Source organism: Manis javanica, chromosome 7, assembly GCF_040802235.1.
Source record: "Manis javanica isolate MJ-LG chromosome 7, MJ_LKY, whole genome shotgun sequence".
NCBI classification, from domain to species: domain Eukaryota; kingdom Metazoa; phylum Chordata; class Mammalia; order Pholidota; family Manidae; genus Manis; species Manis javanica.
Window position 1 is genome coordinate 118,259,924 of NC_133162.1, and position 16,396 is coordinate 118,276,319.

Sequence of the window (16,396 nt, forward strand, 5' to 3'; positions counted from 1 at the left end):
TCCTAACTGGTGTGAGGTGATATCTCATTGTAGTTTTAACTTGCATTTCCCTGATAATTAGCGATGTGGAGCATCTTTTCATGTGCCTGTTGGCCACCTGAATTTCTTCTTTGGAGAAGTGTCTGTTCATATCCTCTGCCTATTTTTTAATTGGGTTATTTGCTTTCTGGTTGTTGAGGTGTGTGGGTTCTTTATATATTTTGGATGTTAACCCCTTGTAGAATATGTCATTTACAAATATATTCTCCCATACTGTAGGATGCCTTTTTGTTCTGCTGATGGTGTCCTTTGCTGTACAGAAGCTTTTTTAGCATGATGTAGTCCCATTTGTTCATTTTTGATTTTGTTTCCCTGGCCCAAGGAGATGTGTTCAGGAAAAAGTTGCTCATGTTTATATTCAAGAGATTTTTGCCTATGTTTTCTTCTAAGAGTTTTATGGTTTCATGACTTACATTCAGGTCTTTGATTCATTTTGAGTTTACTTTTGTATATGGGGTTAGACAATAATCCAGTTTCATTGTCTTGCATGTAGCTGTCCAGTTTTGCCAACATTAGTTGTTGAAGGGGCTGTCATTTCCGCATTGTATATCCATGGCTCCTTTATTATATATTAATGGACCATATATGCTTGGGTTTATTTCTGGACTCTCTCTAGTCTGTTCCATTGGTCTATGGGTCTGTTCTTGTGCCAGTACCAAATTGTCTTGATTACTGTGGCTTTGTAGTAGAGCTTGACGTCGGGGAGCATAATCCCCCCACTTTATTCTTCCTTCTCAGGATTGCTTTGGCTATTCGGGGTCTTTTGTGGTTCCATATGAATGTTAGAACTACTTGCTCTAGTTCATTGAAGAATGCCACTGGTATTTCGATAGGGACTGCATTGAATCTGTAGATTGTGTTAGGCAGGATGGCCATTTTGACAATATTAATTCTTCCTATCCATGAGCACAGGATATACTTCCATTATTGGTGTCTTCTTTAATTTCTCTCAAGAGTGTCTTGTAGTTTTCAGGGTATAGGTCTTTCACTTCCTTGGTTAGGTTTATTCCTAGGTATTTTATTCTTTTTGATGCAATTGTGAATGAAATTGTTTTCCTGATTTCTTTTTCTGCTAGTTCATTGTTAGTATATAGGAATGTAACAGATTTCTGTGTATTAATTTTGTATCCTGCAACTTTGCTGAATTCTAGTAGTTTTGGAATGGATTCTTTAGGGTTTTTTTGTCTACAGTATCATGTCATCTGCAAACAGTGACAGTTTGACTTCTTCCTTGCCAATCTGGATGCCTTTTATTTCTTTGTGTTGTCTGATTGCTGTGGCTAGGACCTCCAGAACTATGTTGAATAATAGTGGGGAGAGTGGGCATCCTTGTCTTGTTTCTGATCTTAAAAGGAAAAGCTTTCAGCTTCTCGCTGTTAAGTGTGATGTTGGCTGTGGGTTTGTCACCTTGATGGTGATCTTTTCTTAATCTGTAACACAGATTTTGAAATCAGAAATTTTCCTCCCTCTTTCCTTTCTTGTGAACGGGCTTAAATCTTTGGCACTTGCTGTTGCTTCCTTGTGGTGCTATATAAATAAGTAATTAAGTAGTAAACAGATACTAATAGAAAAACGTAGAAATAGCCAATCAGGTTTAGATTGGCAACTTATCTTTTCATGAAATACATATCTTTATGGCTGTGATTTTGTTATTGGAGATGGGTGCTTGATCTTGTGAGAAGGAATTCAAGAACAGACCAAAAAAAAAAAAAAGCTGCCAAGCATCAGAGTTTATTTGGAATGTAAGATTTTAGAGAAAGATGAGTGTACATATCCAGGAGTTGAGGCAAGGAGGGTCACACCATGGTAACAGTAGGAGCCTTTTTTTATATAAAGGGAGTTGAGTGTTCACTAAGTGGTGTTAGGTTTCAAAGGGAATGGGTTGGAGATGGTTTGGATTTGGGTTTTCTCTACCCTCATGTTGGGCAGAGGGTTTATTAACTATATTTGGTCCTCATTGGAACTGTCAGGGTGTGGGGAGGTGTGATTTTTGTTATGCTAATGACAGGGGTGTGATTTTTACATTGTGAATGGTTTTGGGGAATTGGGGTCAATTTCTCCTCCCTGTTGGAACTGGCTGGTTTTGGCCAGTCTTTTATCTGTATCCTCCCTCCACCTCCCAGGAGAACAGCTTACATGGAAAGTGTAGAAGTAAGCAAGCATCTAGTGAAGTGTAAATACCAGCCCAAATCCCTCTCCCTCCCCCTGCTTAGGTCTAGCTATCTGCCTCCTCTACCCATTTTATGTTGTGTTTGGCAATGTGTATGTACATTTTATTAAATTTCACATTTCTGAGCAATTTAGCAATTAGCGTTTATGTTTGTGCTTGTCTCAGTGTGGATGGAATTAAATAGTTTATGGGATTCTGAAAAAGAAAAAGAAACTCTTTGAAAGTTGTCAAACTGGCAGTGAAAATAAAGAAGGAAACTTGTTTTGTGTAAATGGAGGAATAGAGGGCAGAAATTATTGAAGGCCCTTTGGATGAACCTAAACTAGTGCAAATAACTTGCATATGACTGAGCTTGACTAGGGATTTGTGGACACTTTCACAAAAAGAAGATTAGGAAGTAGGTCATGAGACTATTTTTTCTGTGGGGGTGGATATTTAACTGTTTCTAATCACTAACAGTTGTACATTCTGGAAAGTAGGTGAGATGAATGTGTAATCCATATAATTTAAAAAGCTATGCTAATGGAACACTTTGAATGTGCTGTGGCAGGGTTTCGTGATGAGTGAAAACAGGCAGAAGCAAAAGCAAATACATAACAAAACGCTCCTCCCTCTTAAAAGTGAGAAGTTTCAGCGTGGGAAACTGAGCCCTGTTCTACGGATGGAGGCAGGAGGCTGAAGGGAAGAACAAGGCCCATCCAGAAGAGAAAGATCCCGAGGAAGAATGGTTTTTGAATATGGGAAAGTGACATGTCAGGATTTAACACTAAAATGCATGAGAATGCCTTTGGCAGTGAGCTCCTTAAACTTTAAAATTATTTGCCCCTTTGGGTAATTTCTCACACCCAATTCCAGAGTAATTCTAATCTAGAAGTCTATTTTGAAGGGAATACCTATGTCTTGCCAATGGGTTTCAGCCCTGGAGGAATTCACTATAGATTTAGTGAGACCGAAAAATGACAATGGAACTTTCTTGGGGCGAAAGGGTTTATACCCCACTTTATCCCCACGGTGGCAGGTCAATCACTAGAATCCTGTCCACTCAGAGCGAGTCTACATGCAGCAAGCCAGTCTCTGCCTTTGGGCCTCTCTGCCCCCGCAGCCATCTCAGTCTCTGACCTTGGTGCTGCCACCACGCCAGTCTCTGCTCTCCTGCAGCTGTGCAGCCGTGCCACCCTGTCGCCCAGAGCACTGGGTGGAGTGCTTTATATAGAATCAATAACAATGTAGTGCCCACATGTGTGTAGTGAGCTGGCCGACCAGGTGAGAATCCTGGCCATAGGAACCTTCACTTTACCCACAATCTGAAATAAAAGATCTTTGGCATAAAGATGTTCTTCAAAGTGTGATATTATAATAAAAATTGAAGGGGAGTAAATTGGCGAACCAAAAGGGGATGGGTAAGAATAAACTGTAATACAACCATAGGTTGGGATGTTTTACAACTAAAATAATTATTTTCTGAATTCGGTATGAAGCATGATAAAAATCGTTTGGAAAAAAGATAGGAAAGAACGTCAATGGTGATTGTATCTGTGATGGGGTTTAAAAAAAACCATCTGGATTTAATAAATGGCCTATTGTGAGGGTAAATTACTTGAAAAAGGAGAGGAAAAATCCTTACTTGAATTTAAAAAAAAAAAAAGACTGAAGGTTGAAAATGGCACAGAAAATTGGGTTGCCCTTTCTCAGTGGCGGATATCATCATGAATATTTTAACTCCAAGGTGTTGGAGGCATTTTTGTAAATTCTTCAGCAGTGTAGTGTCAAGGCTAAGATGTTCTGGGATTGAAGTGTCTTATCTAAGGGGGAGAGAGGAAGGAGAAAGGCTTAACAGGGGGAAGTGAAAACATTACTAACCTGGGATATGCACAGTTTGCAAGTTCCCATGCCACCCTCCCAATATGTGTATTTGAGGCATGAGAAATTTTTGGAAATGATAATATTGTGTCTCTGGCTGTAGATAGCTAAGCAGTGGGCTGGAATGGGTGGCTACAGATGATTTAGTGATCAGTGTCCTCTTAAATGCCACTGAACACCCAGACAGCTTGTTTTTAGTTCCCAGGAAGTCCCTTGCAACTTTGAAAAAATAAGGCAAGAAATCCTCCAGGGGATGCACCTGGCGCATACGCAGCCCCTTAAGAACGCCTGCAGGAAGCTCTGCAAAGGAGTGGAACTTAGTGTCTTGCCAGTGGGTTTCAGCCCTGGACAGATTCACTATGAATTCAGTGTGACCAAAGAAATGACAGTGGAACGTTCTTGGGGTGAAAGGGTTATACCCAACTTTATTTCCAAGGTGGCAGGTCAATCACTAAACTCCCGTTCACTCAGAGCGAGTCTGCGTGCAGCAGACTGGTCTCTGCCTCTGGGCCTCTCTACCCACACAACCCACACAGCCGTCATCTGAGCCTCTGTCCTCGGCGCTGCCACCACTCCAGGCTCTGCTCTGCTGTCCTTCAGCCTTGCAGCCCTGCCACCATGTTGCCCAGAGCACTGGGCAGCGCTCTTTATATAGAGTCAATAACAACACATTGCCCACATGTGTGTAGTGTGCTAGCCAACCAGGGCCAGGTGAGAATCCTGGCCACAGGAACCTTCACTTTATCCACAGCAGTTTTCCAGCAGACATTGAAAGTGTGGGCTGGTTTCTGGCACAGCTTACATAGCCATCTGTACATAATAGATCAACTCTGAAAAATATGTTCCTTTTGTATTTGAAAACCATTGTATTTCTGTACGTCTTCATTTTTCTTAAAGACAATGTGACATGAAGTAAGAAGTGGCAACTACAATCTTCAAAAGTTTCCATAGGACTCGTGGGAGTGGCTCTCCAAATGGCTGTTTTCAAAGTGACTTGAAGGGAGTGCCTTTTAAGGTTTTTGTCCTTTCTTCTTTCTTTTTCATGTATCTTACTCTTTAAAAGTCAGTGAGCTGAGCATATCCACATGAACAACACACAATTATAATTGCCTGACTTTTGAGCTCAGGTTAGTTCATGGAGTTGGGGCTAACTTTAAAACTCAGAACAACAAATAGGAATTTCTAAGTTCGCTGTCCCTAAATTTTCTCCTTTAAAGATAAGAAAATGTGGATTCTCTCTGAAGCCCAGTTTGTGAATGCAACTCTAAGCCCCCTGAGGGCAGGGCTAGTGTCTATTTGTTTACCATTGGGTCTGACTTTCAGTTGAGGATGTGGACTCTATGCAGCCTGTAGTAGTGTGCTTAATTAATATTTCTTAACTTAGCGGATTTCCATTTCACAAAATTTAACTAGCTGTATTCCAGCTGATACTAAGTTTTATCTAGATGTATATTTGCTGTCATTTAGACTTTTGGCCTTACCTGGCACAAACCAGAGATGAATTCACAAAACCCATCCTAATGTCTATTGCTTTTAGGGGTTCATTTTTTAAAAATTTAATTTATTATTATTATTTAAAATTTTGTTATCATTAATTTACAATTACATGAAGAACATTATGTTTACTAGGCTCCCCCTTCACCAAGTCCCCCCCACCATACCCCATTACAGTCACTGTCCGTCAGTGTAGTAAGATGCTGCAGAATCACTACCTGTCTTCTCTGTGTTGCACAGCCCTCCCCATGCCCTGCCCACATGCTAATTTTACATGCTAATCATAATACCCCCTTTCCTTTTCCCCGCCCTTATCCCTCCCTTCCCACTCATCCTCCCCAGTCCCTTTCCCTTTGGTAACTGTTGGTCCATTCTTGGGTTCTGTGATTCTGCTGCTGTTTTGTTCCTTCAGTTTTTCTTTATTCTTATACTCCACATATGAGGGAAATCATTTGATACTTGTCTTTCTCTGCCTGGCTTATTTCACTGAGCATAATACCCTCTAGCTCCATCCATGTTGTTGCAAATGGTAGGATTTGTTTTCTTCTTATGGCTGAATAATATTCCATTGTGTATATGTACCACATCTTCTTTATCCATTCATCTACTGATGGACATTTAGGTTGCTTCCATTTCTTGGCTATTGTAAATAGTGCTGCCATAAACATAGGGGTGCATCTATCTCTTTCAAACCGGGCTGCTGCATTCTTAGGGTAAATTCTGAGAAGTGGGATTCCTGGGTCAAATGGTATGTCTATTTTGAGCTTTATGAGGAACCTCCATACTGCTTTCCACAATGGTTGAACTAATTTACATTCCCACCAGCAGTGTAGGAGGGGTTCCCCTTTCTCCACAACCTTGCCAACATTTGTTGTTATTTGTCTTTTGGATGGTGGTGATCCTTACCGGTGTGAGGTTATATCTTATTGTGGTTTTAATTTGCATTTCTCTGATGACTAGTGATGTGGAGCATCTTTTCATGTGTCTGTTGGCCATCTGAATTTCTTCTTTGGAGAACTGTCTGTTCAGCTCCTCTGCCCATTTTTTAATTGGATTATTTGCCTTTTGTTTGTTGAGGTGCATGAGCTCTTTATGTATTTTGGATGTCAACCCTTTATCGGATCTGTTATTTATGAATATATTCTCCCATACTGTAAGGTACCTTTTTCTTCTACTGATGGTGTCCTTTGCTGTACAGAAGCTTTTCAGCTTGATATAGTCGCACTTCTTCATTTTTGCTTTCGTTTCCCTTGCGCAGGGAGATACGTTCATGAAGAAGTCACTCATGTTTATGTCCAAGAGATTTTTGCCTATGTTTTTTTCTAAGAGTTTTATGGTTTCATGACTTACATTCAGTTCTTTGATCCATTTCGAATTTACCTTTGTGTATGGGGTTAGACAGTGATCCAGTTTCATTCTCTTTCATGTAGCTGTCCAGTTTTGCCAGCACCATCTGTTGAAGAGACTGTCATTTCCCCATTGTATGTCCATGGCTCCTTTATCGTATATTAATTGACCAGATATATTTGGGTTAATGTCTGGAGTCTCTGTTCTATTCTACTGGTCTGTGGCTCTGTTCTTGTTTCAGTACCAAATTGTCTTGATTACAGTGGCTTTGTAGTAGAGCTTAAAGTTGGGGAGCGAGATTCCCCCCAACTTTCTTCTTCCTTCTCAGGATTGCTTTGGCTATTCAGGTCTTTGGTGTTTCCATATGAATTTTTGAACTATTTGTTCCATTTCTTTGAAGAATGTTGTTGGTAATTTGATAGGGATTGCATCAAATCTGTATATTGCTTTAGGCAGGGTGGCCATTTTGACGATATTAATTCTTCCTAGCCAAGCGCATGGGATGAGTTTTCATTTGCTAGTGTCCTCTTTAATTTCTCTTTAGAGTGTCTAATAGTTTTCAGGGTATAGGTCTTTCACTTCCTTGGTTAGGTTTATTCCTAGGTATTTTATTCTTTTTGATGCTATTGTGAATGGAATTGTTTTCCTGATTTCTCTTTCTATTGGTTCATTGTTAGTGTATAGGAAAGCCACAGATTTCTGTGTGTTAATTTTGTATCCTACAACTTTGCTGTGTTCCAATATCAGTTCTAGTAGTTTTGGAGTGGAGTCTGAAGGGTTTTTTATGTACAGTATCATGTCATCTGCAAATAGTGACAGTTTAACTTCTTCTTTACCAATTTGGATTTCTTGTATTTCTTTGTTTTGTCTAATTGCCATTGTTAGGACCTCCAGTACTATGTTGAGTAACAGTGGGGAGAGTGGGCATCCCTGTCTTGTTCCCGATCTCAGAAGAAAAGCTTTCAGCTTCTTGCTGTTCAGTATGATGTTGGCCTTTATTATGTTGAGGTACTTGCCCTCTATACCCATTTTGCTGAGAGTTTTTATCATGAATGGATGTGGAATTTTGTCGAATGCTTTTTCAGCATCTATGGAGACAATCATGTGGTTTTTGTCCTTCTTTTTGCTGATGTGGTGGATGATGTTGATGGATTTTCGAATGTTGTACCATCCTTGCATCCCTGGGATGAATCCCACTTGGTCATGGTGTATGATCCTTTTGATGTATTTTTGAATTCGGTTTGCTAATATTTTGTTGAGTATTTTTGCATCTACATTCATCAGGGATATTGGTCTGTAATTTTCTTTTTTAGTGGGGTCTTTGCCTGGTTTTGGTATTAGGGTGATGTTGGCTTCATAGAATGAGTTTGGGAGTATTCCCTCTTCTTCTATTTTTTGGAAATCTTTAAGGAGAATGGGTATTATGTCTTCTCTGTATGTCTGATAAAATTCTGAGGTAAATCCATCTGGCCTGGGGGTTTTGTTCCTGGGTAGTTTTTTGATTACTGCTTCAATTTCATTGCTGGTAATTGATTTGTTTAGATTTTGTGTTTCTTCCTTGGTCAGTCTTGGAAGGTTGTATTTTTCTAAGAATTTTTCCATTTCTTCTAGGTTTTCCAGCTTGTTAGCATATAGGTTTTCATCGTATTCTCTAATAAGTCTTTGTATTTCTGTGGGGTCTGTCGTGATTTTTCCTTTTTCGTTTCTGATTCTGTTGATGTGTGTTGATTCTCTTTTTCTCTTCATTAAGTCTGGCTAGAGGCTTATCTATTTTGTTTATTTTCTCAAAGAACCAGCTCTTGGTTTCATTGATTTTTTCTATTGTTTTATTCTTCTCAATTTTATTTATTTCTTCTCTGATCTTTATTATGTCCCTCCTTCTGCTGACCTTAGGCCTCATTTGTTCTTCTTTTTCCAGTTTCGATATTGTGATGTTAGACTATTGATTTGGGATTGTTCTTCCTTCTTCAGGTGTGCCTGGATCGCTATATACTTTCCTCTTAAGACTGCTTTCGCTGCGTCCCACAGAAGTTGGGGCTTTGTGTTGTTGTTGTCATTTGTTTCCATATATTGCTGGATCTCCATTTTAATTTGGTCATTGATCCATTGATTATTTAGGAGCATGTTGTTAAGCCTCCATGTGTTTGTGAGCCTTTTTGCTTTCTTTGTACAATTTATTTCTAGGTTTATACCTTTGTGGTCTGAAAAGTTGGTTGGTAGGATTTCAGTCTTTTGGAATTTACTGTGGCTCTTTTTGTGGCCTAGTATGTGGTCTATTCTGGAGAATGTTCCATGTGCACTTGAGAAGAATGTGTATCCTGTTGCTTTTGGGTGTAGAGTTCTATAGATGTTTATTAGGTCCATCTGTTCTAGTGTGTTGTTCAGTGCCTCTTTGTCCTAACTTATTTTCTGTCTGGTGCATCTGTCCTTTGGAGTGAGTGGTGTGTTGAAGTCTCCCAAAATGAATGCATTGCATTCTTTTTTCTCCTTTAATTCTGTTAGTATTTGTTTCACATAGGTTGGTGCTCCTGTATTGGGTGCATATATATTTATAATGGTTATATCCTCTTGTTGGACTGAGCCCTTTATCATTATGTAATGTCCTCTTTATCTCTTATTACTTTCTTTGTTTTGAAGTCTATTTTGTCTGATACTAGTACTGCAACACCTGCTTTTTTCTCCCTGTTGTTTGCATGAAATATCGTTTTCTATCCCTTAACTTTTAATCTGTGCATGTCTATGGGTTTGAGGTGGGTCTCTTGTAAGCAGCATATAGATGGGTCTTGCTTTTTTATCCATTCTGTTACTCTGTGTCTTTTGATTGGTGCATTCAGTCCATTTATATTTAGCGCGATTATTGAAAGATATGTACTTATTGCCATTGTAGGCTTTATTTTCATGGTTATCAAAGGTTCAAGGTTAGCTTCTTTACTATCTTAACTGTCTAACTTAACTTACTTATTGAGCTATTGTAGATACTGTCTGGTGATTCTTTATTTCTCTCCCTTCTTATTCCTCCTCCTCCATTGAGTGTTTTATTCTGTGCTCTTTTGTGTTTCCTTTTACTGCTTTTGTAGGTAGTTGATTTTGTATTTTGCCTTTAGTTAGTATTTGGTCGGTCTGCTTTCTTTGCTGTGATTTTATTTTCTCTGGTGACATCTGTTTAGCCTTAGGAGTGCTCCCGTATAGAACAGTCCCTCTAAAATACCCTGTAGAAGTGGTTTGTGGGAGGCAAATTCCCTCAACTTTTGCTTGTTTGGGAATTGTTTAATCCCTCCTTCATATTTAAATGGTAATCATGCTGGATACAATATTCTTGGTTCTAGACCCTTGTGTTTCATTGCATTAAATATATCATGCCAAACCTTACAAAGCCTGTAAGTTTTCTGTTGAGAAATCTGATGATAACCTGATGGATTTTCCTTTGTAGGTGACCTTTTTCCTCTCTCTAGCTGCCTTTAAAACTCTGTCTTTGTCCTTGATCTTTGCCATTTTAATTATTATGTGTCTTGGTGTTGTCATCCTTGGGTCCCTTCTGTTGGGAGTTCTGTGTACTTCTGTGGTCTGAACGATTATTTCCTCCCCCAGTTTGGGGAAGTTTTCAGCAATTATTTCTTCAAATACACTTTCTATCCCTTTTTCTTTCTCTTCTTCTTCTGGTACCCCTATAATGTGAATATTGTTCTGTTTGGATTGGTCACACAGTTCTCTTAACATTGATTCATTCCTGGAGATCCTTTTATCTCTCTCTGCATCAGCTTCTGTGTGTTCCTGTTCTCTGTTTTCTATTCCATCAATGGCCTCTTGCATCTTAGCCATTCTGCTTATAAATCCTTCCAGGGATTGTTTCATTTCTGTAATCTCCTTCCGGATGTCATCCCTTAGCTCTTGCATATTTCTCTGCAGCTCCATCAGCATGGTTATGACCTTTATTTTGAATTCTTTTTCAGGGAGATTGGTTAGGTCTATCTCCCCAGATTCCTTCTTAGGGAGGATGTCTGGGTTAGTCTGGTTTGTATCAAATTCTTCTGCCTTTTCATGGCGATAGTGGTAGTTGCCGGAAGCTGGTGCACGTGTCGGCCAGGGGAATGTCCCTTCTTGCTAGTTTGTGCCCTTTCTCTCCTGGGAGAACAGTGACCCCTAGCGGCTTGTGCTGGGCAGCTGCATGCAGACGGGACTTCTGATTCTTGCCCAGCCACTATGGAGTTAAATTCTGCGGTTGCTGTGGGTGTGGCTGGCCTCAGACTGCTGCTCTGAAATGGCGGAGCAGTGTTGGAGGGGAAACGGTCGGGAGGCTATTTATCTCTGTGAGGGGCCTCCGAGCTGTGCTGCCGCCCAGGGGGTTAGGGTGCCCGGAGTTCCCCGGGATTCCCAGCTGCTGGGCTAAGTGTGTCCCGGGATGTTTCTGTCCAGCGGTGGGGTCCCTCTCCCTTTAAGTCTTTCAAAAAGCACTCACTTTTCTTTGTCCCAGGGGTGCTGGCTGCGGGGACCCACTCACAGATTTTACTGTCCCGTTTCCCTAGTATGCAGCACCCCACACACTGTGTGTCTGTGCTCCAGTGTGGATGGGTAGGGCTGGGTGTTCAGCAGTCCTGGGCTCCCTCTCCTCGCTCTGACTCCTCTCCTTCTGCCGGGAGCTGGGGTGAGGGGCACTCAGGTCCCACCATGCCATGGCTTGTATCTTACTCCCTTCACGAGATGCTGGGTTCTCACAGGTGTAGATGTAGCCTGGCTGTTGTCCTGTGTCTTCTGGTCTCTCTTTTAGGGATAGTTGTATTTTCAAAAATATGTATGGTTTTGGGAGTAGATTTCTGCTGCTCTACTCATGCCGCCATCTTGGCTCCGCCTGGCTAGGGGTTCATTTTTACTTTCTATGGCTGCATTTAAAATGGACACTATTGGGCAAGGTTTTTGCTGGGCTGACATTTTTGCAAGACAGTGTTGATTTATTCTATATTAAAGTTCAGAAGTGATTTTGAACTACTAGCCTTCCTTGAAGTCTTATTACTTATTAAAATGCCATTTCTATTCATATTCTCTTTTTTTCTTTCTAGCCTCATTTTCAGTAACTACATTCTTTTTAGCAGATTCAGGCCTTTAAAAAGTAATTCATTTCTGCAGAGGGAATTACGAGTCTTGGGGGAAGGTGTGTGGGTTTTGGCTTAGATTTGCAGGGCTAGGCCATACCTTCCAGGCCATACTACAGCCACCTTTCTCTTGAGATAGCCCCATCCTAAGCCATGCCAGACAGAGGAGTTAGCAGGCCTCCAGGGAAGGAGAGTTTGGCATTTCTTTCATGCTTTTACTGCTCCCAACTTCTTGAAGCAGCTTCTTTTTTTTTTCTCATTAGCTTTCTTATTTTGAAAATTGATTTTCAAGCAGAAGACATTTTTCTAGGTTCCCAAATTCTAATCTGACTCAGTGGGGGCTTTGTGACTTGAAGCAGTCTGCTTTATTTCTCTGTATTTGTTTCTCCATCTCCAAGAAAAAGATAGAACTGCCTTGTTAACTAACACTGCCAAATCCTGGCTATGTGGGAGCATTATTTTGCTTGGCCTGCCATAACAAAGTACTACAAATTGGTTGGATTAAACAACAGAAATGTCTTTTGACACACTTGTGGCGGCTAGAAGTCTGAGAGCGAGGTGTCAGCCGGTTCATGCTCCCTCTGAGGGCTCCAAGAAAGAGTCTGCTCGAGGTCTGTGTCCTGGCTTCTGGTGCTTCCTTTTGGTAGCATGACTCCAGTATTCACATGCTATTGTCCGTGTGTGTCTCCGTCTGTCCCCAAGGTTTCCCTTTTATAGGGACACCAGTCATGTTAGACTAGGGCCCACTGTACTCCAGGATGACCTTATCTAACTAATTACATCCGCAACAAGTCTATTTCCAAATGTCACATTCTGAGATCCTGGGGGTTGGGACTTGAACATATTGCGATTCAACCCATAACAGTAGGCAATAGGGGCAATTGGGAGGTCTGAAGTGCAGATTGTACTGTTTTTCTTATCTCATTTCCCCTTGCTTTTGATCTAATATTAGGAAGAAGCTTGGGACACAAACTTGCTATCTGACTGGGATCCTGCTTATAAATACCAGACAGAAGTTAACTCATATTGAGTCTTGATTTAATCATGGCATTTTTTTATTAGACCATGAGTAACATCTGGGTCCTTTCCTGAATTCAGCTACTACCACGTAAAGGTGAGGGCCTGGGTCTGCTGCTTTAAATAAATGAAGACACAGGTGCCTCTGTCAGAGCACTGCTGGGCCCTGTTTGTTTGCTGGCTTCTTTGAGATCCTAGATAGAAGGTATAATAGAAGATCAAAGGCCTTTGTAATTACTTCCCCAATAGCAATTCTTGCTAATGCCCTCAGAGTTATTTGTATGGCTATTACAGGGACTGTGTCTAATTTCACTTTAAGGGTAGACTTAGAAGTTGGGATTCCAATTGCCTTGAGCTCTCACTTTCTTTAATTGGATGAAGTTATATGACACCACCATTTCTGAGGTTGTTTCAAAGCTAGAGGTCAGATCTCTTGGTATAGGAGTATTAAATTGTTTTCATATTTAAAAATTTTTTTCTGAGGTACAATTGGCATGACATTGGTTTCAAATGTACAACATAATAATCTGGTATTTGTATGTATTGCACAATGATCACCACAGTAAGTTTAGTTAACTCCATCATATATATAATTACGGAATTTCTTTTTCTTGTGATGAGAGCTTTTAAGGTTTACTGTCTTAGCAATTTGCAAATATGCAATATGTAATATGTAATCTCCATGCTGTCCATATATCCCCATGACTTATTTATCTTACAACTGGAAGTTTGTGCCTTTTGATCCCCTTTACCATTTCCCCCAACCCCCATCTCTGATAACTAACAATCTGTTCTCCATATTTAGGAGCTTGTTTTGTTTGTTTGATTTTTAGATTCCACATATAAGTGAGACCATGTGGTATTTGCTTTCTCTGATTTATTTCGCTTAACATAATGCCATGAAGATCCATCCATGCTGTCACAAATGTCAGGATTTCCTTTTCTTTATGGCTGAATAATATTCCTCTATGTATGCGTATGTGGGGTGCAGTGGACTGCATTTTCTTTACCCATTCATCTGTCAGTGGACATTTAGGTTGTTTCTATGTCTTGGCTATTATAAATAAGCTGCAGTGAACATTGGAGTATATATCTTTTGAGTTAACATTTTTGTTTTCTTCCAATAAATACACAGAAGTGGAATTTCTGTGTATTAAAGAATTAAAGAATTCTATCTTTAATTTTTTGAGGAACCTCCACACTTTTCCATAGTGACTGCACCAATTTACATTCCCAACAATAGCTCCTGAGGATTCCCTTTTCTCCACATCTTTGCCAACACATATTTTTTGACAATGGCTTTTCTAATAGTTATGAGGTGGCATCTAATTGTGGTTTTGATTGCCTTCATTTTTTAATTAAACTCTTTATTGAAGTATAACATAAATGTAAAAGTGCACAAAGAAGACTATAGTTCAATGAATTTTCACACATTGAGCATACTTGTGTAACCAGCACCCACATCAAGGAATAGAACCTTACTGGCTCCCAGAGACACCCCCTGATCATGGTGCCCTTTCCCACTTACTACCTCTCTCTCCGAAGGTGACTATTATTGAACTCTTAACAGCATTCATTATTGTTGCTTATTTTGAATTTTATTCTCAATACATATTAAAAAAATTTTAAGAATTGTGAATAGATTATATGAAAAATTTGCATAGTCATAGTATTTTTTTTTTTTTTAGTGTCTGGCTTCTTTTAGTCAAGATTATATGAGATTACATTCATGTTTTTGCCTGGAGTGATGGCCATTCATTCTGTAGGAGAGGAAAAATAATTTTCCCTCTACACTTCTAAGTTCTTAGCTGAGACCTCTGTAGTAACAGACAGATTAACAAGAGAAAAATAACGAAGTTCATTACTACGTATACATGGGAGATACCCAGGGAAAAATAACTCTTCCAGGTGGCTTAGAGTTCAGGATTAAATACTGTTTTAATAGGGAAAGGGGTTGAGGGGTGGAGGACGGAGGCCTCTTAAGGGAGAGTAAATGAATTATAGGAAGGATAAATGGGCCTTTAGAAGAAGAGATGGAAGGTAGGATAGTTCATTGGGGTGTGGTGTCAACTTCTAGTCTCCTCTCCTGTGCCAAGAGTCAGTCTTCACCGGTTGATGAAACTCTGGGGGAGCAGATTTATGATACTTGAGTACTTGAGTTCCTTTTAGAGGATCCATCTTAGCAGATAAGAGGAGTCAAGAGAGAGCCTATCCCTGCATTTATTCTTTTTCAAGTGCCTACAGCTCAAAATACCAAATGTCCACACCCCAAAGTGGCATACTTTAGGTGGCAAGTCCTGAACTGCTGTGGTCATATTTTAGGGTAGCATTTCTGCTGTCCTTCACCAATTGCTGTATGATATACCAGTGTAGCCTTCCTATCAGTAAAAAGTTACTGCCTTCTCTATAGCTACTATGTAGTTAAATAGTGGAGTTCATATAATTCAGCTTCCACCCTCCAAGATTCAAATGCCTGCCTAATTTCCTTGATGTTAGAAGGTCTTCTTTTCATCTTACTCTATTCCCAGGGGATATTGGAAACTTTATTTCTCCCTGTTAATAACTGCAGTAACTTTGAGGAAGGAAACATCTGTTCTAGCTTCTGAATTTTCTAATGCCAACATGTGAAAAGAGCTGGGACCGATGGCAAGGGGTGGATTAGCGATGGCCGATTAGCGTTGGGTTGTGGGAGAGGAACTGCTAGATCAGGTAATCCATCTTTGCTTCTCTTGCTTTGATTGCCTTGGACGTCAAGCAGCAAGGTGTGGTTTTGATTGTAGTATATTCCTTCTGCTGATAAATGGTTGCCTAGACATGTAAGTATTTGAGGGCAGATTTGCATTAATGATTCTTAGGAGACAAATAATGAACCTCCTCCTCCCCCAGTACCAATTCCCATTTTTTTCCAGCAGAGATGACTTAGCCTTCTGAATGTGAATAATAACACGTTATAGTTTAGCCTTTGCCTACCATTAATGTTTCATTCACTACTTGTTAGTAGTACTTAATGATAACTGATAAAGGGAAATTCATCTGGAAAGCCATACATTATGATATGTGTAAGGCACTTAGAATGGTGTCTGGTACATAGTAAGTACTCAAGAACTGTGATTGTCATTATTATTATTTGAAATTACTTGGGACATTCCTCGTGCCAGCAGAGGGCCCGGGTTGGCTGGACTCCATTGTGAGGGCAATAATTACCATGTAGTTAGGTAGCCAAAGAGCTTGTCAGCTGAACCTGGCTGAGTACAGCCAACAATTCAGGCCTCTCTTTCTACCCCATTGCCTGTAGGAAATAAGGAATTGAGGGTGTGACAGCTTTCTCACTGCTTGCCTGGGCACACCTGGGCATGTCTCCAGGAAGGAAACCCAGTGCCAG

The 16,396-nt window shown here is 40.1% G+C and overlaps 1 protein-coding gene across 3 annotated transcripts in view; it reads left to right on the forward strand.

Moving 5' to 3' along the window:
* The window catches only part of LYPD6B (LY6/PLAUR domain containing 6B), a 172,801-nt gene that overhangs the window by 31,617 nt on the left and 124,788 nt on the right, over window positions 1-16,396 (forward strand). The window lies entirely within an intron of this gene.